General features: G+C 38.8%; 1 protein-coding gene across 5 annotated transcripts in view; it reads right to left on the bottom strand.

Annotated features, from left to right (window-relative positions):
• Positions 1-23,379, bottom strand: part of FBXO34 (F-box protein 34) — a 134,311-nt gene that overhangs the window by 23,690 nt on the left and 87,242 nt on the right. The window contains exon 1 of one of the 5 annotated variants that reach the window (XM_059182162.1): positions 9,893-10,015. The exons of the other annotated variants lie outside the window; for them this stretch is intronic. The gene's annotated coding sequence lies outside the window, so the exon portion shown is untranslated. Of the gene's footprint in view, positions 1-9,892; positions 10,016-23,379 lie in introns of those variants that run through there. 5 annotated transcript variants of the gene reach the window in all.

The following is a 23,379-nucleotide window of genomic DNA, read 5'->3' as shown; positions in this document are numbered from 1 at the left end:
TAGATTCCTAACTGGAATCTAATGGAGAGGTGACAGTGCTAACCCCAGGTTCATGCATAAGTCAGACCCTTTATATCAGTTCATTCAGTGTTTCATATACCAATGCCCTCCAGGAGAATAACATTTACTATAATTCTTCTGCTCTGAGTAAAATGTATAGGTGAGAAAAATACTAAATACCCAAGGATAGTCAAACAGGAAATTTTTCAGTTCCTGAATTCAATTGGAAAATAATTATTTAACACCTACAAATATGCTCCAATGTGCTTGAAACCCTGATTTAATGAAGGCAAAATGAAAGCCGGTATGTGAACAAAGGTTTTAGCAGCAACCCAAAGGAGAAAAGTAGAGATGAGTTATCATAGTATCTTTAAAATATGTGGGGCACCAGAGTGGCCCAGTTGTTGGGCTTCAGCCTTCGGCTCAAGTCAAGATCCCAGCATCCTGGGATGGGGCCACATCGGGCTCTTTACTTGGCAGGAGGCCTGCTTCTCCCTCTCCCTCTTCCTGCCTCTCTGCCTACTTGTGATCTCTCTGTCATATAAATAAATAAATAAATAAATAAAAATATGACAAACACAAAAGAATTTGCAGAGTGAATGTCAGCATTTATACTGTAATCAATTTAATTTTTCAAACTTTCAAGATTTTATTTATTTATTTGACAGAGAGAAATCATAAGTAGACGGAGAGGCAGGCAGAGAGAGAGAGAGAGGGAAGCAGGCTCCCTGCTGAGCAGAGAGCCCGATGCAGGACTCGATCCCAGGACCCTGAGATCATGACCTGAGCCGAAGGCAGCGGCTTAACCCACTGAGCCACCCAAGTTTTTTCAGACTTCAAAATAGTGTCAAAATAATACTCAAGTATTATATATGCTATGTATTTGTTTTCTCTTTGGAGTTGTATAAGATTTAGAAGCATACAGGGTTTACTAGTAACTACATAATAATGCAACGTAAAAATGTTATAATTCTATCTATATTAAAGGGTTTCAATAAATTTCCTTTGGATGGGATTCACATGTTACTCAAATTTTTAAACTACTGCTCCAGATCTGAAATTATTCAGTGCAAGAGAAGATGAGAGTAGCGTAAGAAAAACTATTAATATATTTATGAGTGTATGCAACAGAGATTTGATTAAAACACAGAAGGTAGAGATCTCTAAACCTACCCTCATTCAAATCCGCAACACTAACATTGCACTCAAACTGCAACTATTGGGGCACCTGCTGGCTCAGGAGAGCATGCAATTCTCTCTCTCTCTCTCTCTTTAAGATTTATATATTTGTCAGAGAGAGAGAACGCACAAGCAGTGGGAGCAGCAGGCAGAAGGAGAAGCAGGCACCCTGCTGCACAAGGAGCCCAAAGTGGGACTCGAACCCAGTGTCCTAGGCTTATGACCTAAGTCAAAAAGTCAGATGCTTACTCAGTTGAGCCACCCAGGCAACCCGAGCATGCAATTCTTGATCTCAGGGTCATGAGCTCAAGCCATATGAGCTCAAGCCACAGAGCCTACTTAATTAAAAAAAATTTTTTTTTGCAACTATCTGTGGGGCCTAAAGAGATCGGGCCTTTCTTATTCCTGGGAGTTTTCACCAATCCTTTAAGTTGGCAAATTTTCTTACATTTCACATCACAAGTATAAAATAATTTCCACTCTCTAATTTGAACATTCAAGCAATCATTTCTCCTTCTATTCAAATCTCAGTTTGGGAGCTAAGATACTAATTCGATCTTTCGTTCACTCACTCATTATTTACTGAGCATCTACTATGTCCCAGGTACTCTTCCAAAGACGAGGGATATAGTAGTGAAAAAATATAAAAATTCTCATCCTCATTAAATAAACCTTCTAGCTGGAAAATAGACTAATAAAGCATATGTACATAAAAGCTCTTTATAGAGAGAAAAGGAAGTACTGAGCATATGTATCATACATAAATGATATATTTGATGCAAAAGATTTGGAAAGCCGTTTTACAGTCAACCACATAATGAAGTGAAAAAAATTCTTAATAAATAGGGACTCATTAGAAAGAATATGAGTGTCCATTTACATGACAAATCTAGAAATGGGATAAAAACATCAGTATAGGGGCACCTGGGTGGCTCAGTGAGTTGAAGGCTTATCCTCTGGCTCAGGTCTGATCCCAGGATCCTGGGATCGAGCCCCACATCATGCTCTCTGCTCAGCAGGGAGCCTGCTTCCCCCTCTCTCTCTGCCTGCCTCTCTGCCTACTTGTGATCTCGCTGTCAAATACATAAATAAAATCTTAAAAAAAAAAAAAAAGAACATCAGTATAATAGAAACAAAATGGCACATTAAGCAAGGTCTCTTTTGGAACTGAATCAGATCCTGGTGTGTGCTCACACCATTCCTGAAATACTCATAGATTTGAAACGAATTTTAGAAGATTTATGAAGAGACACAAAGAAACTTCAAAGAGATTTTGAGACAATATAAGGGAAAGGAAGAACACCTAGGAATCACATTAAAAAAATCAAGACATTATTCTTTAGGTCACTCACTGTTAGCATACGAGTACAGTATTTCCTAAGTTTTAAACACTAAAATTAAATTTGATGGAAAGAGAAGACTAATATCATAGCTATCTGATACAATTCAGCTCTAAATTTCTTGCATGATTACAGGAAACATACAAATCAAAACTACAGATAAGTGCCTTCTTATAGGTTCCTATTCGGGAAGATGGCAAGGGGAAAGAGAAACATCAGTAGAGGAACAAAAAACAGGCAAATCAAACAGGAAAAGCATTATCTTTGAATGTAACACAAAAATAAAGGCTAGCTATAAAGTAAAAAAAAAAAAAAAAAAAAAAAAAAGGCAGTATTAAAATTAACATTTTTCAAGCATGGCCCTAGAAAAAAGGAAATGGGAAGGCTCAAAAGGCAAATTTTATCAGAAAATCAAATTATTGTAAACTTTCTTTTGGGTCTTAAACAAAGACTTAAGTCCCAAAATGCCTTTTCTAAATAAAAGTTGCACAGGTATTTTAATCCTATTCCACTATCACATTTCTACCCATATCCCACAAATCCAGTAACAGAAAAATTCAGTGAGTATCCAAAATAATACTGAATAGAATTATGTTAAAATTTTAGAAAGGAAGCAATTCAAAGGCATCAAGAAATTTAAAACTTGATTAAACATCCTTTAAGATCATCCAATCTTGTTATTTCATGCTCAAAATAAAACAGAAACAAAGAAAGTGTAATGTTTATTTGGTTTCCTGAAAAGAATCCTCCTTACTGTGGGAATTATCAAAGAACCATGAGATGACCATCTAGCCATGTCTTTAGACAGGACCAGAAAACCCAATTTTATCACCGAACTCTTGAGCTGACAAGGCTCTAAAGGTTAGCTTATACTAAAAATTAGTGTAGATTTATTAAGTCATAATGAGGATCAAAATTCCAATTTCAGAAATTGGAGTACCTGAGTCCTTCATTCATATGTGTCTCCTCTCCTGGTCCCAATATTATTAAATCAGAAGATTTGGGTTACAAGTGAAAAAAGCAAAGAAAGAAAAATAACCTAAGGAATAATTCAACCAGGTTATGATGAATCCTCATGTACATACAGTTTTTGACTCATGACTAATTATACCCCCTTAAGAACCAAAGAACTTGGGACGCCTGGGTGCTTAGTCAGGTGTCTGCCTTCAGCTCAGGTCAGGATACCAGGTGGGATGAGTCTCGCATCCATCTCCTTGCTCAGCAGGGAGTCTGCTTCTCCCTCTGCCTGCGCTCTCACCTGTGCCCTCTCTCTGACAAATAAATAAAATTTTTTAAAAAATTTAAAAAAGAACTTCCTCAACACAAGAAAATTCAGGACCTCCACCCCTTCCTAAAGGCAGAACAAGCATAGCTTACAATTTTTTTAAGCTCCTCCTTAAAGCCTCATCAACTTCAGTTTATTAAATACTTTCTTGTAATACGGTCAAATGGATTTTAACTTCCTAGGTATTCATAAATCTTCTGAGCTTGAGCTAATTCCCTTAATTGTTCTAAATCTCTTCAGCTGCTAATTTAACGAGACCATGTTCTTTCTTTCTTTCTTTCTTTCTTTTTTTTAAAGATTTATTTATTTGGGGACGCCTGGGTGGCTCAGTTGGTTGGATGACTGCCTTCAGCTCAGGTCATGATCCTGGAGTCCAGAGAACCCCATAGGGTTCCCAGCTCCATGGGGAGTCTGCTTCTCCCTCTGACCTTCTCCTTGCTCATGCTCTGTCTCTCTCTCAAAAAAAAAAAAAAAAAAAAAAGATTTATTTATTTGAGAGCGAGGGGACAGGAGGGGCAGTGGAAAGGGAGAAAGAGAATCTCAAGCACACAGCCCCATGGGGCTGAGATCATGACCTAAGCCAAAACCAAGAGCTCAGACACTTAACCGACCGAGCCACCTAGGCACCCCTAGATGAACGTTCCTTCTAAAGATGCCTGACTACATCCATTACCATCCAGCTCTCCCAAATTTTGAGTCTTCACATTTTAAAACTGAATAGTATACTGACTTTAAAGAGAAGAACATACTGGAACATTCATTCTTGCAGTAAATGTTATTCCATGGAATTAATTTTAAAAACATTTCTAATGTTAAGAATGGGAAGAGAAAACAAGAGAAAAATTCAAAATATGCATCAATTTTAGAAATAAACTGCTTCTTAAAGACACTTTGCACAAATCTCCAACAGCCCTTTCCTGGGCTGCCATGCAGTGATTCTCTATAGTTTTCAGGGCAAATTCTCTACCCCACCCTCCCGAAATTTCTAATTAAGTACAATCAGTTCCCCTATATGGGGCTGATTGATTGGGAAACAGTTTTAATAAAATGTGAATTTTGTGTTTGCTTTTATTAGAAACACTAAGTGTACATTCAAAACTGCACTCAGAGAGTACCTGGGTGGCTCAGTTGGTTAGGCATCTGACTTCAGCTCACGTCATGATCTGGGGGCTACGTCATGATCTGGGGGCTACTGGGATCAAGCCCCACATTGGCTCCCTGATGAGTGGGGAGTCTTCTTCTCCTTCTCCCTCTGCCCCTCCCATCACTTGTGCTCGCTTTCTCAAATAAGTAAATAAAATCTTAAACAAAAAATTGCACTCAGCTTATATAGAAATACAGAAATATAAAAAACACAAGCACACATGTCAAACATCTTTTAAAAAATTTTTTTTAAATACATGTCAAGTCTACACACCATCCATAATGTTCCCTTAGAAATTTTAGAATACTTTGCAGCAACACATGTGAATTCACTAAGATGTTCCAGGGCTCCTCAGACAGACCAGAAACTGGCAAAGTGTTCCATCCAAGTCTAATGGCTCTAAATACAACCTAAATGTGCACTAAGGGGCCAGCCAAAGAGGCCAGACCTCCAGGTTTGTGTATTATTAAATCTCCACCTGGATGTCTCAAACTTGACATGTCCAAAATCAAAATCCTGATTCCCTGTGCACATTCCACACCACCCTTCCTCGGTCCTCCCCATTTTGGTGAACAGCAACCCTATTTTTCCAATTTCCAAAGCCAAAATCCTTGAGTCATCCCTGACCGCATTTTTCTCTCACAAACCACACCAGGAATTCCCATTGGCTCTTCCTTCTAAAATATACTCAGACTCCAACTACAGCTGACCCTTTAACAATGAGGGAGATTAGGGGCACAGACAACCTCCCCTCTCTATACAGTCAAAAATCTAAGTATAACTTTTGACTCCTCCAAAACTTAGCAGCTTACTGTTGACCAGAAGCCTTACCAATAACAAACAGCTGTTTAACACATATTTTGTGTATGTATTACATACTGTATTCTTAGAATAAAGCTAGAGAAAAGAAAATATTGGGAAAATACATCTACAGTGCTGTACTATAAAAATAACATAAGCAGACCCATGCAGTTCACACCCATGTTGTTCAAGGGTCAACTTGTACCAGCCACCACCTCCACTACCATTCTGTTCTAAGCCACCATGATTTCTTGCCTGCACTAGTTCTCTCAATTCTACTCCTGCTGGTCCACTCTCAAACCCAGCAGCCAGTGTAATCCCATAAAGGAAAAGGGAAATTCCATCTATCATTTTCTTCTGCACCAAACCCCTATTAAAAATAAAACCACAGGCCCAAAATGGCATCACTTGGGCTAGGCGAAGTCAGTCACCAAATGAAGTAATACCTGACCTAATTGCAGTATCGACCTCCCCTAGAAATGCAGTCTTATCCAGTCAGTCAGGAATTTTCTGATTAGGAGAAATGAAGTAATCTGTCACAAGGACCCACTCCAGTCCCCCAATGGAAGATGGAGTAATCAGCATAATCAGACCCCTTGCCCTTCCCTTTAAGGGAAGGGATCTAGCCCAAAACCTTCCATTTTTTTTTTTTTCTAATAACCTTCTTGCTCCACCCTTCTTCCTATAAAAACCTTCCATTTTGTACATATCCTTGGAGCTCTCCTTTACTTACTAGGTGGGATGCTGCGGATTCATGAATCACTTAATAAAGCCAAGTAGATCTTCAAATTTATTTGGATGAATTTTGTTTTTTAACACCCAGGTATTTACTGTATCACTGACTATTTCCATCTTTCTGCTCAAGGGTCATCTTCTCAGAGAGGCACCCCTTGAATATCCACATAAAGAAGTGCTAGTCCCCACATTCCTATTCCTTTTATCCTTTCTTTACATTCTCTGCAACAACTGCTCCCTCCCTCCTGACATGTATCCATGTTGGTGCATCTTCCTCTGACTGAGTATCAGCTCAAGAAGACTTCTGTTCACTGCTTTATGAGGCCTAAAAGAGTATATTATAGACAAAACTTGTTGAATAAAAATCTCACCAATTGTTTCAGGAGAACTTCAATGTTCTAAACATCAAAATGTCCCCAGAGTTTGTATAAGTAGGAGTGTTTCGTGCCGGTTTTCCTGATAGTAATTTATTAAACTTGTGCTTTTTTAGGGGCACCTGACTGGCTCAGTCAGTAGAGCATGTGATTGTTGATCTTGGAGTCAAGATGTCGAGCCCCATGATGGGTACAGTGGTTTACTTTTTTAAAAATGCTTTATTTGCCATCACTATCCATATTATTTGGCTAGTCCAAAATGGATTTTTTTTTTTAAAGATTTTATCCTTAAGTAATCTCTACACCCAACATGGAGCTCAAACTCATAACCCCAAAGATCAAGAGTCGCATGCTATACCAACTGAACCAGCCAGACTCCCTTCAATAGATTATATTTTGATTTACCTGAACTCTCTATTTCTATTCATAATCTAAAGGATTAGATAGTCCTCTATATTTTACTAGCTACCTGAAAATTTGGTTTTGTTTTCTGACACCCTCCAAAAGTCATAGTAGATGTTTCAGGTGACAAATCTCAAATCCTGATCTATTTTTCTCTCTCCACCAACCCTCTCCCCAGAACTAAGCTTTAAATACAGCTTTAAACATACTTAAGGAAAATCTCTGAGATTCAGATCCCAAATAACCTTTCTCCATAGCAAGATCTAACACAAGGCAATTCAAAATCTAACCACGTAAATTAAATTTTCAAAGATTACATCTTTGACCCTTGCCCACACAATTTGGGCCAATCTAAAACTCACTTTTTACCTTTGCCTCATTTAATTCCCTAAGTCCCCCTGACCTTCCCTACCAGCTGTCTTCAACATGTATGACATGGAGGTGAAGGGTGCATTAATAAGCCTTAAGAGGAAGCCACTTGATAATTATCAGGCAGAAAGTAAAGCCCATCTAGATTTGTTCTGGAGTCTTTGCAATGTGACAGAACCTTAAGTGGGGATTTTACTTCCTCTACAAACTATTTCATCTGTGACTTGTGTTTGCTGAAGATATTTAGACACACCTTGAGCAGGCCTGTTGTTTAATCTACAAAAAGGTATTTGGATTGTCTTAGGTCCTTCTGAAAAGCGATGGACCAGCATCCTGCCCCACTTCAAAAATGAGTTGGCTTCTTGTTACTATGGTGATGAGCACCCTGTGAACAGAGACAATTTGCCACTTGCTTAAAATTCAAAGCATTTTGGGGCACCTGGGTGGCTCAGTGGTTTAAGCCTCTGCCTTCATCTCAGGTCATGATCTCAGGGTCCTGGGATCGAGCCCCACATCGGGCTCTCTGCTTGGCGGGGAGCCTGCTTCCCCCTCTCTCTCTGCCTGCCTCTCTGCCTACTTGTGATCTCTGTCTATCAAATAAAATAAATGAAATCACTGGTTGTTTAACCAAAAAAAAAAAAAAAAAAAAAATTCAAAGCATTTTGTAGCTTTGTTTTTTATCAGGAACAAGGTGAGAGGAGCGGTAGAACCAATTATGGAATATATTTATAAACACTTAAAAGGAGTGTGTTTCTTGATTCTGAATAGCAAGATTTTAAATTGCTTAGTTTACAGGAAAAAATGAGCGAAATAAATGGACTGAAGGAAATAAATGTTGGACTATATTCTAACATGAACAGCTCTATACCATTGCTGAACTTGCCGCTGCTACAGATTTTCCAGAACAGAGGTTCTTAGACTGTTTTTCAGATTGGTCACACATACACAAAACACATTAGTTTTCTCACTTGCATTAGTCTCCTACTAATCTCCTACAATGAGTTTTGTGTATGTGTAACAACCATCAGTCTGGAAGGGAAGAAAAATCCACTTGACCAGGTGTCAACCAAGTAGTACAAGCCCAATGCTCCTGAACCATTAGCAGTTTGAAGGAAAGATGCTACAGTGCAATAAATTCCTAAAAGGAAACAATGCAGCGCCTATTCCTGATTTTCAAAAAATTCTTACCAAACAGGAAAACTTGACCTTAATAAAAGGAAACTAACATAAATTTATAGAACACAGCATATCCAATAGCAAAATATTAAAAAGATTCCCATCCTATATCCAGGAACAAAACAAAGATGCCAGCCAGCACATTACCAAAAAACAGAAACTAAAATATTCAAAGGGAAGAGACAAAAATCTCTCCTTATTTGCAAACTACAGGCTATGGGGTTTTCCTGTTAAAAATCAAATTAAATATTACTTGGTCTAATAGTTCAAAAACTTACCAGACAAAAGATCAAAATATAAAATCAAACAAAAAACACTAAACAAAGAATTACCACATGTTCCAACAACTCTATTCCTAGGGATATACCTCCAAAGAACTGAAGACAAGACACCCAAACAGTTGTACACAAACTTTATAGCAGCACTATTTAAAACAGGTAAAAAGTGAAAGGTGAAAACAAACCAGATGTCCATCAGTGGATGACTGGATAAACTACGGTATCTGTATACAACAGATTAATAAAGTGATGGTACAAGCACTTGTAGAGAGCAAGATGGGAGCACCTGGGTGGCTCAGTCATTTAAGCATTCAACTCTTGATTCTGGCTCAGGTCATGATCGCAGGGTCATGAGAGCAAGGCACATGTTGGGCTCTGCATTCAGCAGGGAGTCTGCTTGAGATTCTCTCTCTCTCCCTCTGCCCACCCCTCAGGAGAAAGCAAGATGGAGTCACTTGTATCAACCAGGGGACTGTGTCAAGCAACGTCACAAGCAGATAAGGGTACTATAGCTATGAGGTATCACCAAGAAAAGTACCAGTTAACACCACCCCAGAACTGATAACGAGCAGAAGCAGAGGAGATCTGCAGGGTCCAAAATTGATTAAATCCCTTTAAAAAGAGAGAATTTTTGCAGCAAACTGTCAGATTCTTCAGACATTGACCCTTCTATGTCTGATCACTTAAAAAAGGCATTTGCCACCAAAGGCTCTGCCTGACTGACCTTCAAACTGAGATCATTCACTCCTTGAACACTGTAAGCAGTAAGTGCCAAGGGCTGACCCAGACAGGACAGAGGCCTTACTTACCTCAACTGTGTGCTCACGGACTGACTGCTCAGGCAGACTTCTCATTTGGTTTGTTAACTCCCTGCCCCCTGTGTTATCATGTTTGTTGTGTGACTTGTGTTCTGCTTTGTGTGCCCTGTAAGAAGCCAAGTGAATCATGTGATGAAATGTCATTGAGTTTGGAATCCTAAACCTGCTTTATAATTATGTTAACCCTGCTTCCTGAGTGAATAAAGCCGACACTGTGGAAAGACACAGCTTCTGAGGGCACCTTCACAGCATGCTCATCACAATACTACGACATGGATGAACTTTGAAAACAGTATGTTAAGTGAAAGAATCTAGACACAAAAGATCCCATATTTTATGATCCATATGCAGGAAATGTCCAGAATAGGAAACCTACAGAGATAGAAAGTAGATTAATGGTTGCCTAGGGGTTTGTTGGAAAGTGGGGACAAGGGGTCGGAGGTTAGGGAGTGACAGGTGTGAAGTTTCTTCTAAGGGGTTATGGAAATTAGGTGATGGTTCCACAACTTTGTGACTATACTAAACACCAGTGAACTGTATACTCTTAAAAGGCGAATCTTATGGCATGGAATTTATATCTAAATTTTAAAAGAGAACAGTCAATAAGATTTGTGGTGGGAAAAATAAAATTCCCAAAACATACATAAAAGCTAGAGTAATCAAAACAGCATAGAGATCAGAAATAAATAGATCAAGAAAACAACATTCTAAATGATTAAAGCAGGATGTTTGAATAGACTGAGAAAATTGGATATCTGAGTGAAAGGTAGATGCCTACTTCATCATAAAAACTTACAAGTGCCAGAATGAGTAAAATGTAAAATCCAAGGGTGCCTAGGTGGTTCAGTCAGTTAAGTGTCCAATTCTTGATCTCAGCCCAGGTCTCCATCTCAGGGTTGTGAGTTCATGCCCCGAGTGGAGCCTACTTTAAAAAAAAGTAAAATCCAATTCTGACAAATATGAATGATTCTAAATTCTTAGTGGGAAGTAACTCCTCGTTCCTTAAATATACAAAATACTGACATATCTGACTAAATACAAATTCTAAATATCTATTTGTGGAGAAGACACCATAAAGTTAAAACATAAGCAAAAGACTAGGAGAATAGTATTTGTAATATATACAAAGGATTAATTTCCATGATATTAAAAACTTCACCCAACCAATGGAAAGGAAGAAGGAAAAAGGGGACAGTATTTTCGTATAATTCTATTGGCGTAAAACAAAACTGAAAAGACTATGTGTAATTTGCAAATACATTAATGTCCAGCAAACTGGTCAGTTGGGAGGCGAGTTAGGGACATTTTTTTTTAAATCTATTTTCAATGTTTGGGTTTCTGACCACAGTATATACACTGATTTTATAATACCAAAAACAATTTAAGAAGGAAAAAAGTCTGAGAGGCAAACTTTAAGTAGCTGAGGGACACTAAAGGATTTTTAAGGGGAAGTAGCATGGTTGGTTCAGTATTTTTGACAGATCCCTGGTGCAGCTTTATAGAGAATGGACAGGAGACACACCAGATTGGAATCAGTATTGCTTCATTTCATTCAATGAATGTTAAACACCTACTGGGTCTTGGCACTGAGGTAAGCACTGGGACCAGTTAGAAATGTCACAAGCTATCCCTCCAAAAGGTCATATATACCTACTTTGGGCAATGGTGCAAAGGAAATAAAGGAAAATACCTATTCTTTTTAGTGGGAGGAGAAGTAAGGGATATATGTAAAACTTTTGTCATTTTAAGGCATCGGTAGATAAAATCCTTCTGATATTCCTTGTATTACAAGAGGACCAGGTATTCCTGATAAGTAACCCATATTTTGACAACTCACTGAAGAAAAAAAAGCAAAAAAAACAGTATCAGCCTTGCTCTTAAAAGTAACTGTCTTATTTTCAAGATTCTTTGACTTTGGAAAGTCCAAGTCCTAAAAATCTCTAAAAGAAGAAATTTCAAAGCCTTCACTAGTCATTTTCTGTCCTTTTAAAAATTCCGTGGTTTTGTCAAAGATGAATAAAAAGAGGACACAATATTAACAGACCAAAAGAAAAACATTTTAGTGAATCATATAAAAGATATTTTTAATTATGCCTTAATCTGCATTGGTTTCTTTTTAGACGTGTTCCCATTTTATCACAGCCATCTGCTATTTTCACAGCAAGCCAGTTTTAACAAGTTTTAATAAAGACCATGACTGTACATAAAAATTTTTTAAACTTTCTCACCTTAAAACTTACTTAAGTGTCCCCTAAGTGAAAGGAGGCAGAAAAAAGAAACTGCTGATAAATTTGGTGAAAAGTTCACTCTACCACTTGGCTTAGGACATTTCAAAATCTGAGCAGTGTGGCAGCAGCTCAGTTATACTTTAAGGCTCGCTGCTTTACCATCTACGGCTGAGGAAAGGAGCTCTTCTGAGGTTGCTGGTCAGCAGGCAATCACTGTCATCTTGACAAAGCCTACTACCGAGTGAGTTTTTCTTAAATCTACCACAGTGCTACCATAATTCTCCCCACACCATGCAGACAAGGTCCCTCATTTATAGATTTCCTATTTCACATGCATGATGTGGGCAACACCAAGGTAAACCCAAGTCCATTTCTGAGGGCTTGCATTTATGGTGTGGTAAGTATGGTATGCATACTAGTCACAGGACCTAAGTATCTCAAGACAGTCCCAATTTCACAGTATTCTATTGTTTTCACCTACGGTGATTTGTTAAAAACGTGGTGATGATTTAATAGTTAGACTCATGTAAGTTTTTTTAAGTGAATAAAGTTCAAAACATGGGAAAAAAAAGCTTTTCAGGCTCTCCATAGAATTTTGGTCCTGAGCACATAACATATGGAAAAAAACCTAACCTAATCCTCTCGACCAATCCTGAGAAAGAGATGCATTTCTTCCTAGGCAGGAGATCAGAAATTACAAACGATTTTTTTTTTTAAAGATTTTATTTATTTGACAGATAGAGATCACAAGTAGGCAGAGAGGCAGGCAGAGAGGAGGAAGCAGGCTCCCTGCGGAGCAGAGCCCGATGTGGGGCTCGATTCCAGGACTCTGGAATCATGACCTGAGCCGAAGGCAGGGGCTTTAACCCACTGAGCCACCCAGGTGCCCCTAACAAACTATTTTTAAAAATGCAACCAAACAAAAAGAAAAAGCCAGGGCGCCTGGGTGGCTCAGTGGGTTAAAGCCCCTGCCTTCCGCTCAGGTCATGATCTCAGGGTCCTGGGATCAAGCCCCGCATCGGGCTCTCTGCTCAGCACGAAGCCTGCTTCCCCCTCTCTCTCTGCCTGCCTCTCTGCCTACGTGTGGTCTCTATCTGTCAAATAAATAAATAAAATCTAAAAAAAAGAAAGAAAAAAAGCCATTAGCACATATGAAGAGTCTGACTTGGATTTAAAAACCAAAAACAAAACCCTCTAATTAAAACACAAAAGGTGGTGAAGAACGTAGAGACAAGAAAAAGGAGCAATAAGCAGTGGTTGCCAGATGCCCTTTTTGCAGAAATGTTTTGGGGTTTTTTTTTAAAGATTTTAATTATTTGAGAGAATGAGCAAGACAGGGTGGGAGCAAGCACAGGCGGGTGAGGGGTGGGAGGGAAGCAGGCTCCCGCTGAGCAAGAAGCCCAAAGTAGGACTGAACCCCAGCACCCTGGGATCATCACCTGAGCCAAAGGCAGACGCTTAACCAACTGAGCCGCCCAGGCGCCCCAGAAATGCTTAATTTATCAACTGGATACTCCTGTATTTATATCCTGTTACATATTTATTCTTTTTATCCACAGCTAAAACCTTTCAGGTATCTTAAATGCTAGAGTGGCCCACATTCTCTTTCTTAGAGATTACAGGCAATTGTTTTTACTTGAGCTACTACCCTGGTACCCTATGACATTCCTACTCTGACCTTCTCCAAAGGTAACCATCAGTAGACAAGGGGGGATCTCAATGGACTATGAAGTGGCCTGGTATGAAATTAAAGGAAAGGAGAGTCCAACCAACCCAATTACATCAAATCTAATGTGGGGAAAGGGCACTGAATTTGAGCAGAAGAGGTTACAAGTGGAGACAGAGTCTTAAGATTAGAAGACTCACTAGATGATGGAGTAATCAATGTCTGCCTGCTTCAGAGTGGATTAGAAGACCAGGGTCACCAGATCGAGCCACTGAAGGACAACCGGAATCACTATAGACGTAGGATGATTAAGTACCCTCAAACCAAACTATGTGACCTGATACTGCACTATGTGTTTCCTTACGCCCCCACACATCCACATAAAAACCTAACAGCAAGTCATCTGATTTAATACCTACTTATAGTTACTTCCTGCTTTATGAAAAGAAAAAATCTCCTAGAATCAGAAGAATTATTTCCTGACTGTATTTATAGGACTTGCAAACCAGCAGGGGATTGGCTAAGCCTATTCAGAACACCCTTAAATTGCTAAGGTTATGTACCTATTTATTTCAAGAATTATATCCCAGACTTCTGGGTAATACCAGATGGTGGACTAAACACACAACACTATTTGCTGATCCTTCCCCAAACACCTATGTATTGTATTGTAGTGTAGTGTTGTACAAAGAGTACTAGAGATTATAGCCACACATTTTGGAAAGCTGAAATATAAATGGCTAAAAGGTAAAGGACTCAAAGACCCAAGAAAACTGAATCCTAAGGTAAGCATCAGGGAACACTCCCCCAAAAGGATAGGCAAGATAAAATGGGAAGGGTTAACAGAAAATCTTCCTAAAATGAAATTCCCAGATGCAGTCTTTCAGACAGGCAAGCAAATGCCCTTCCTTCACTCTTAAAATAGGCTGAAGGTAATCTAAAGAGAGTTAAAACAAAAAGTTATATGGACCAAGGAATCACCAGATAAGATGAAGGCAGTTTAAGTTAATATATGTACTAGATCCCTATCCACACTGTGTTGGTAAAAGTAAATGTTTAACAACTACCTGGGGGGAGCAGGGGTGTCAGGGGAGGAACAAGGGGAGTTATTTGTAATATCTGCTAAAATTTTTATGGTATAAATACTCTTACCATGGCTGCTTCAAGCTAAAAAATACCGCTATAGGCAGAGTTCAGAAGACATGCATGGTAACCTATCATTAAACAGTATTTCCACCATATAAATTAGATGTAAATAACACCAAGAGCTTCCATAATAACAAAATGTAAAAAAATAATTAGGAGGTGGTGAATTTTTAGTATTACTGATGTGATTAATATAATATTTCATTTTAAGTTTGTTTAATCTTTAGTAACTGTTACATTTAGCAAATGACTCACAAAGTTCCTAAAAATTTAAGAATTGTCTCTGATTTGCCAATACTAGTCACCAACCCTAGCTCCCCCATCAATACCCTTTCCCAAAAGGCTTTCTCTCTTCTCTCCCTCTCTCACTCTCGCTTTTATTCTCCTTCTCTGACAAATAAATACATAAAATCTTTTTTTTTAAAGATTTTATGTATTTATTTGACAGAGAGAGATCACAAGTAGGCAGAAAGGCAGGCAAAGAGAGAGAGGAGAAAGCAGGCTCCCTGCTGAGCAGAGAGCCCGATGCGGGACTCGATCCCAGGACCCTGAGATCATGACCTGAGCCGAAGGCAGCGGCTTAACCCACTGAGCCACCCAGGCACCCCAATACATAAAATCTTTAAAAAAAAAAAAAAATTTGTTTGGCCAGATCTTCCTATGGTGAAGCTGACAACTGCTAAGTCCTACTACATATTCAGAGCTTCCAATCAGCTTTCTAAGATCCCACTACTAAATATCAGCAAAAGCCAAGAACTGTAAGGCCTCTCTGGCATAAAAAAGATGAAACAGAAAAACCAAGTTGGAAGGGAGAGCAGGGTCAGCTTCATAGGTGTGTGACCTACACAGTCAGAGTGCTCCGCACTTAGAAGAGCTCTGTGTTAGGTTTAATTCTTTACTGTTATTGTCTTGAAATTCTTCAATAAATGACCGACACAGTCACTCTGTACTTGGCCCTGCAAATTACAGAGCTAGTCCTTACAGAGTTTATGCAAACAGAAGAAAACTCTGGGGAAAAAGACAGCATGAATATTTTCAGAAACATAAAAGAAAGTATCACAAATGTAAAGAACAGTAAGCTTTAAAAAGAAAAGAAAAGAAAAACTAAGTGAAAGTGAGCAAAACCATGCCTTCTTGGTAATTAAAAAATGCAATAGCCAAAATGAAAAACTCATTAGAATAGCAAAACAAGACTGGAAGATCAATTCAGCAAGTCCAATACCTGAGTAACAGAGTTCAAGAGAAAATAAGAGGGAAAAAAAGGAAAAAGTAGGGGAGAAAATTGGGGTGCCTGGCTAGCTCAGCTGGAAGAACATGCAAATTTTTTAAAGATATTATTTATTTATTTGTCAGAGAGAGAGAGTGCAAATGCATAACAGTGAGCACAAGTGGCAGGCCTAGAGAGAAGCAGGCTCCCCACTTGGCAAGAAGCCCAATGCAGGACTCAATCGCAGGACTCTGGGATCATGACCTGAGCCAAAGGCAGATGCTTAATGGACTGAGCCACTCATGCGTCCCATGAGCATGCAATTCTTTTCATTTTTTTTTTTTAAGATTTTTTTTTTTACTAATCTGACAGAGAGAGAGAGATCACAAGTAGGCAGAGAGGCAGGCAGAGAGAGAGGGGAAGCAGGCTCCCTGTTGAGGAGAGGGCCAGATGGGGGGCTTGATCCCAGGAGCCTGAGATCATGACCTGAGCCGAAGGCAGAAGCTTAACCCAGTACGCCACCCACGCACCCGAGCATGCATGCAATTCTTGATCTGGAGGTCATAAGTCTGAGCCCCACGCTGGGTGTAGAGAGTAATTAAATGAATTTAAATAAAGAGAGTGGGGAGAAAGTCATGAACAAAGTAGTTCCCTGATTTAAAGGGTTCATCCAGTACTCAGCACAATGAACAGAACCAAACTCACACTAAGTCACCTTACCGTGCAATTTCCAACACTGAGAAACAAAGAAAAGAACCAATCACATAAATTATCAGGAACCTAACATATCTGAATATATTCTGCCAAAATAAAAGCATAAACCAATAAACAGGAAAACAGGAGATCTAGAAAACAAGAAATCCAACACAAAGAGGTAAGATGTAAACCCAAGACGCTGGTGAGGAAGTCCCAGGATAAGAGCTGTGCATAAAAATAGTGGCAACCACTCCAGATGGAAGCACATCCTTAAGAATATGGTAAACTAAGTGAATGTCTGAAGTGTCAGAACTTCCTGAAAGAAAATATGGACAAGATACAATCTGAACTACATTAGTGAGTAGTTTCAAATTAAATGTAAATAATTAACAAAAAAAAAAATTAAAATTTCAGGGAAACCCAAAAGTTGTATAGAAAAGTACAAATTTTCATAGATTACTCTGTGGCTTAACTGTGAATAGCATGTTCAATTTTTTGTTTTTTAAGATTTTATTTATTTGAGAGAGACAGTGTGTGGTGTGTGCATGTGTGCATGAGCCAGGGGTGGGGGAGGGCAGGAGCAAAGGGGGAGGGAGAAATAGACTCTGTGCTGAGCAGGGACCCCCCCCCACCCTAATTAGGGGCTAAGCTCCTAGGATGCTAAGATCATGAAGCCAGCCAAAGGCAGACACTTAATGAACTGAGCCACCCCAGCACCCCACATGTTCTGTCTTAACTGTGTACACACTGAATATCAATTTAACCCAAGTTATAAACAACTACATTAGGACCAGAGAAGAAAAAGTAAAAAGGGTATCTGGGGAAGTCAAAGAAGAACTAAACCCTGGCAGAATGGGAAATCAAGAAATACTGTCTAAAGCTAAGAAATCAGAATACAAACATGCTGTTTTATTCAGAACCTGCTACCCCCAAATATGGTGCCTTGGCATACTGAGTATTTTAAACTGAAGAAATGTGAGAAAGAGCAGGTGCAGCAAGGACTTTCTGACCTTCCCTTCTCTCCTGAAGCAGGGCCTAAGATCTTCAAGTAAGAGATGTCCTTCCTATACCTGGAGGAAAGAAACATCCCTTTCTGTGAAGATGGAGGGATACAGACAGAAAGCCAAAGGAAATGGCTTTGCTAAGTTTCTCCAGTTTAATACCCTTAGTTTATACTCTTCAATACGATCACATTTTTATGACATTCCACTCTTCCATCAAATGTAGTATAAAAATACTCAGGCTTAACTATTTCTTTAGGTCTTCATTTCCTTATGAAGCCTCCTGTGTCATATAAACCTTTTATTAAATAAATTTGTATGCTTTTCTCTTGTTAATCTGTCTTTTGTCAGTTCAACTTACAGGGCCCCAGGTGGAGAACCTAGAAGGGTAGTAGGAAAAAAAATCTTCCTCCTCTACAGGAACACTGAGATAAATACAAAAAGAATCCGCTGCAAGAAATTAAAACGTATGCCTCTAGAGAGGGAGAGTGGGTATGAAGTGGGAGGAGAACTGCTGCCTTTCAAAACACATCTTATAAAGCTATTACATCATTATGCACATTTAAAACTTTAATAAAAAATACAAAATAAAAACATGAGAAAAACAAGCAGAAAAACTTCAGAATGTTTTAGATCATGACTCCCCTTTCATATTACAAGTTTTCTCAACAAATTTCTCCTTCCATTTGTTGTAGTTTTTCCAAATTTTCTACAAAAAATATAAAAAGTTAAGCATCTTACTACTGTCTAATGATGTAGGAAAGATGTTAAGGTTTGAAACCAATGGCCAAGAAGGAATTCTTGAAATGTCTTTGGAGCAAAAAGGCGGTTTTATTAAAGTATGGGGACAGGATCCATGTGCAGGAAGAGCTGCACTGGGGTCATGAGGAGAGGCTGATTGTATACTTTGAAGTTCGGAGAGAGATAGGGATAGCTTAAGTCTCTAAGGAATTTTGGAAGTAAGGTTTCCGGGACCTTGAAGGGGCTAGTTGTTGTTAGGAAAAGGCCATCTATTGCTATCTAATAAAACCTTGTCATGAGACCCTTCAGATTTTTATCAGTGGGTCATATGCTTGGGGGATGCCTGCAAAAATATATCTTGGGAGGTAGAGATAAAGGAAGTTTCCAAAGGAATTTTTATATGTTAAAGTAGACTTAAAGGATCCTGGGGGGTCAGGCTAAGATTAAGAATCACTTTTGCCAGGGCTCCTGGGTGGCTCAGTGGGTTAAAGCCTCTGCCTTTGGCTCAGGTAATGATCCCAGGGTCCTGGGATCAAGCCCCACATAGGGCTCTCTGCTCAGCCTGCTTGCTCCTCTCTGCCTGCTTCTTGGCCTACTTGTGATCTCCGTCTGACAAATAAATAAAATCTTAAAAAAAAAAAAAAAACATCATTAAGAATCCTTTTTGCCCTTTAGCAAAATAATAACATCAAGGCAGCTGAGTTTCTACAGGAATATCACTCTGCCTGTTTCAAGAACCTGTCTATGGGCTGTAAGAGCTATGGAAATTTAATTTTTCTTTTGCCTTTGTTTTCCCACGCCACCTAATATTCAAAATCATCTGTAACTCTAACTACTAGTTAAGGATACTGCTGGGTCACATGATACCTAATCTGGCACAACTCAGGAAAAGGTGGTGGTTTACCTTCCAGAAGGCAGTTAGCTCAGCAGTTGATACCAAATGATCCCATATCTCACAGTGGATTTCCCTAGGCAAGCCTACATTCTTTCCAAACACCAGAAAGAGATTTTCCACTTAACTCTGTGAAAAATTCAAATAAACATAATTAACTCTAGAATGTGACTTTAAGGTGGCAACAAATCCAATTTCTTTCATACCTTAACCATGCCTGACACTAAATTAAAAGTTTTCAGTACACAGAAATTGTAATATACCATATGTTTTATTTGAACACAACTGGAGAGCATTTGATTTTATTCTGTCTTACATAGCTGTCAGGTCAGCTATTAGCTGTCAGCTGTCTAGCTAGCTAGAAAAGTTATTATGGTCAGAGTTTGCGAAACACAGTTCAGATAAATAAATGTCACATCCTCTGTTCACCTTCACAATGAATGCCGCGAATGGTCATGGTCATCGCAGGATGTTTAAGAAGGAATTTGCTTAGCACAGAGAACTAAGCCAATCTGCAAACGTATGTAGGCCAGCCAAGGCAGCTAGCTACACATGTTTTCACTTATTCCCTTAAGAGTGATTTGGTTTGTTTGGATTTGGTATAGAACCATTTCTGGATTTAAGGAAAACTAAACAAGGTTTTACAGCTTGTTATGTTGGCAGGCAGGGAGCCATGGAGAAATCCGAATCTGAAAAAGATTCCTTTTGCACTTAAAATTAAGGTAGGCTAGACATATATAAAGACCTGTTCTACATTTCTCATCTTCATCCTGCCTAATCATGACAAAGATTATCTTGTCTTCATTATTAATTAGTAAACGCTGGCATATCAGTGTGGCCTCAGGATCATGCAGACTCCCCTCACACACACCCCACCTAACACCAGTAAAATATCTGGCATAAAATACCAAATTTTTCTCAAACTGGCAACTAGAACAAGCTGCTACCAAGAGAATTTTTTTCTTCAAAATCTTTTTGCCAATGTACACAGAAAAAATTTCAGATTAATGGCTGTTAACCACTTTAATCTTATGATACTCAAAACTTCTTGTTCACACTAGAGTGCTTTAGGTAAATAATACTAATCTCTTCTGGCTTCTAGATAGCCTGCAGACTTAGGGAAGTTCATCTAGTTTCTTGCTACCTCCACCTACCCCAGCTCACTGTCCCCAAAAAAAGAAGCTTGAGTCTTTTGTTTTGTTTTTGAAACAGCTTGCTATTTCCATCCCGAGTTTTCCCAAACTATTTCAGGGTCCTGACAATTTTGTCAGTGACTAAGTCTCCCCCTGGGAATAGCTGCCTCATTATCACTATTAAAAACAGTCACTCCTAATACTGACTGATAAGAATCTGGAAACTCATTGTAACTTCGAGAATGCATATCCCACCCTACCCAAAGATAAATGCATTTCAAATGGAAAAACAGACTCCAGGACAGAACTCCAGCAGGCTTTGTGTTCCAATTACAGTACTGAATTTTGTGCATATTCCTGATTCTTACTAACATGAAGAATTTCCTTCCTCATACTAATACAGACATTACTAAGAGCCCAACAAGCAAAACAAACAAGGCGAGCAAAATACAAATGCACTCTCTCTCACCCACAAAAACTCAACAGCAAATGTCCTAATAATCCTAATGTTTCTAAGGTAATATAGACTTCCAACTCATCTTCTGTTTCAAAACTATTTTGTGCAGTACATGTGTTGTGTGGGTAACTTTTGTTCTTGGCAAGCTAGTCCTTGCTTGGAATATCAAGAGCAGATAAACTCAAAGAAGAGGTCTTTTCCTATATCCCTCAAATGGAACAACTACTTAGAAACTTAATTACTGCAAAATGAATACCCAAAATAGAGAGGATCTTAAGTTTATTTCTATCATTGACATTTTGGTTCTATCTAGCTTCCCTGTGTTACTGAAAAAAAAATCACATAATCCATCAATCCGGAAACCTGAGAGAGTGATATAGAGATGATCCCCCGCCCCCCCTCACCAAATACAGTCTCTCCCATAAAGCAGTATCCAAAAGTTCTTTCACATCAACCATATAACTCCTGCAGTCACTGAGGAGAACATGCAGTTCAAGCGTACTTAACCCTTTTCATGCCATAAATACCCTTGGCAGTATATGAAAACTATAAACTTTTTTTTTAAGATTTTGCTTATTTATTTATTTAAGAGAGTGAAAGAGCACAAGGATGGGGTGGAGGGGAGAATGAGGGGGAAGCAGGCTCCTCACTGAACAGGAAGCCCGATGTGGGGCTCAATCCCAGGACCCTGGGATCATGACCTGAGCCCAAGGCATACACTCAGCTGACTCAAGACACCCAGGTACCCCTGTTAACTTTTTTAAAGCAAAAACACACAAACATATACACACCAAGTGTAGGGGACTACTTAGCCTGAGCGACTCCATCTCGGTTAAACAGACATTTTGTTGTTTGTGCAGTAAAACTTAAACTGACGCTGCCCCCCCCCCCCCAAAGAACTTACTTAAAAGCAAGTCTGGGAAACCAGTAAAATATGGTCGACCAGTCCCTGATAACAGAGCCCAAATACAAGGATGAGTCAGGCCAGGTGGAGACATCCAATCAGTAAAGTGCACATACTATCTCCCTAACTACCAAAGAATGTGGGCCCCGCCTTTTGGGCGCCAAACCTGGGTGCCAATTCTGACCAAGGTGATAGGTTAGTTCAAATAGCTACTATAGGGTGAATTGTAATTCAATTGGCCACCCGGGTGTGACCTAGCATGACTATGCAACTTTCTCTTTCACTGACCTCCTGTGTGTGGCCAGGCTCAACCACATGGCCTTTGCTCTATGAAAGTCTGTGAGGCTGAGAAGGGTTGCTCTCTCCGTAAGAGACGGCCCCGACCGGTCAGTTTGATTCTTGGTGCTGGGGCGAAATAAAGCTTTGCTTGACCTTTGCTTTGTATTAGTCTTGCTCCTATGATCATGGACCCCATCTCAAGAAATCCAATTACATTAAAATACAGTTATCATTTTTTTAAAAAAATTCATATAGTATAAAATACATTCTTACTTTTGTAATATATTAAAAAAAAAGTTCTAATGGCAAGTCTATTAACTACCATAGCTTCCAAGTTACAATAAACATAAATGATATTTTCAAGATATCTGCAACAACAGCAAGATGATAAAAGTATCTGTGATTTCACAAAGCCACAGGGACTGCTTGCTAATTTGCTGTGGTTTAAAGGAAATGTAAATTTCAGTTAGAGATTAGTAAAAAGAAGTATCTAGCATTTTTCTCATTCAAGTTCATGGACCCTATGGCTTTTTAAACAATCATTCTGGAGCATTTCAAGAGGCATTTACAGATCACCTGGTTCAACCTCTTCATTTTAAAGATAGGAAACTAAGGAGGAACTGTGACTACTGCCTGAAGTATCTTGATTCCAAATCACTGGGTTCTGTTTATAGTAAATCACTGTTTCTTCTGAAACCTGAACTTCATATCTAGCAATACTTAGCACTTACCTCAAGCTTGAATCAGTTTCAGCATCTATAAAATGAAAATTATAATCCAAACATGAAAAAACCTTAATGTGAAAATCAAATGTAAAAATCCATGCTAAAGTACTACAGCAGCAGTACCTTTAAAGGTAAGGCTATTACCAGTGAATTCCATAAGAAATTAAAGACAAGTTATTCTTGTTTCTTAGTATACCTTAAGCATCACGGAATTCTGATTTATTTTATGCATTAAATATTTTATGCTACTAAGTGGATCACCCAAAGGGTAAAACTGATCCTAAAAATAAGCCACTTCAAGTATAAAATGATACGCTTAGAAAAAAAAGTTTTGGCTTTGGAGTCGTACTATTAGAAGTTATATGCCTGCAATTCTAGGTGAATACTTATTTCTCTGATTCTC

The sequence above is a fragment of the Mustela lutreola genome, chromosome 7 (genome assembly GCF_030435805.1).
Source record: "Mustela lutreola isolate mMusLut2 chromosome 7, mMusLut2.pri, whole genome shotgun sequence".
Lineage (NCBI taxonomy): Eukaryota > Metazoa > Chordata > Mammalia > Carnivora > Mustelidae > Mustela > Mustela lutreola.
This window is presented reverse-complemented; position numbering and strand designations above follow the sequence as displayed.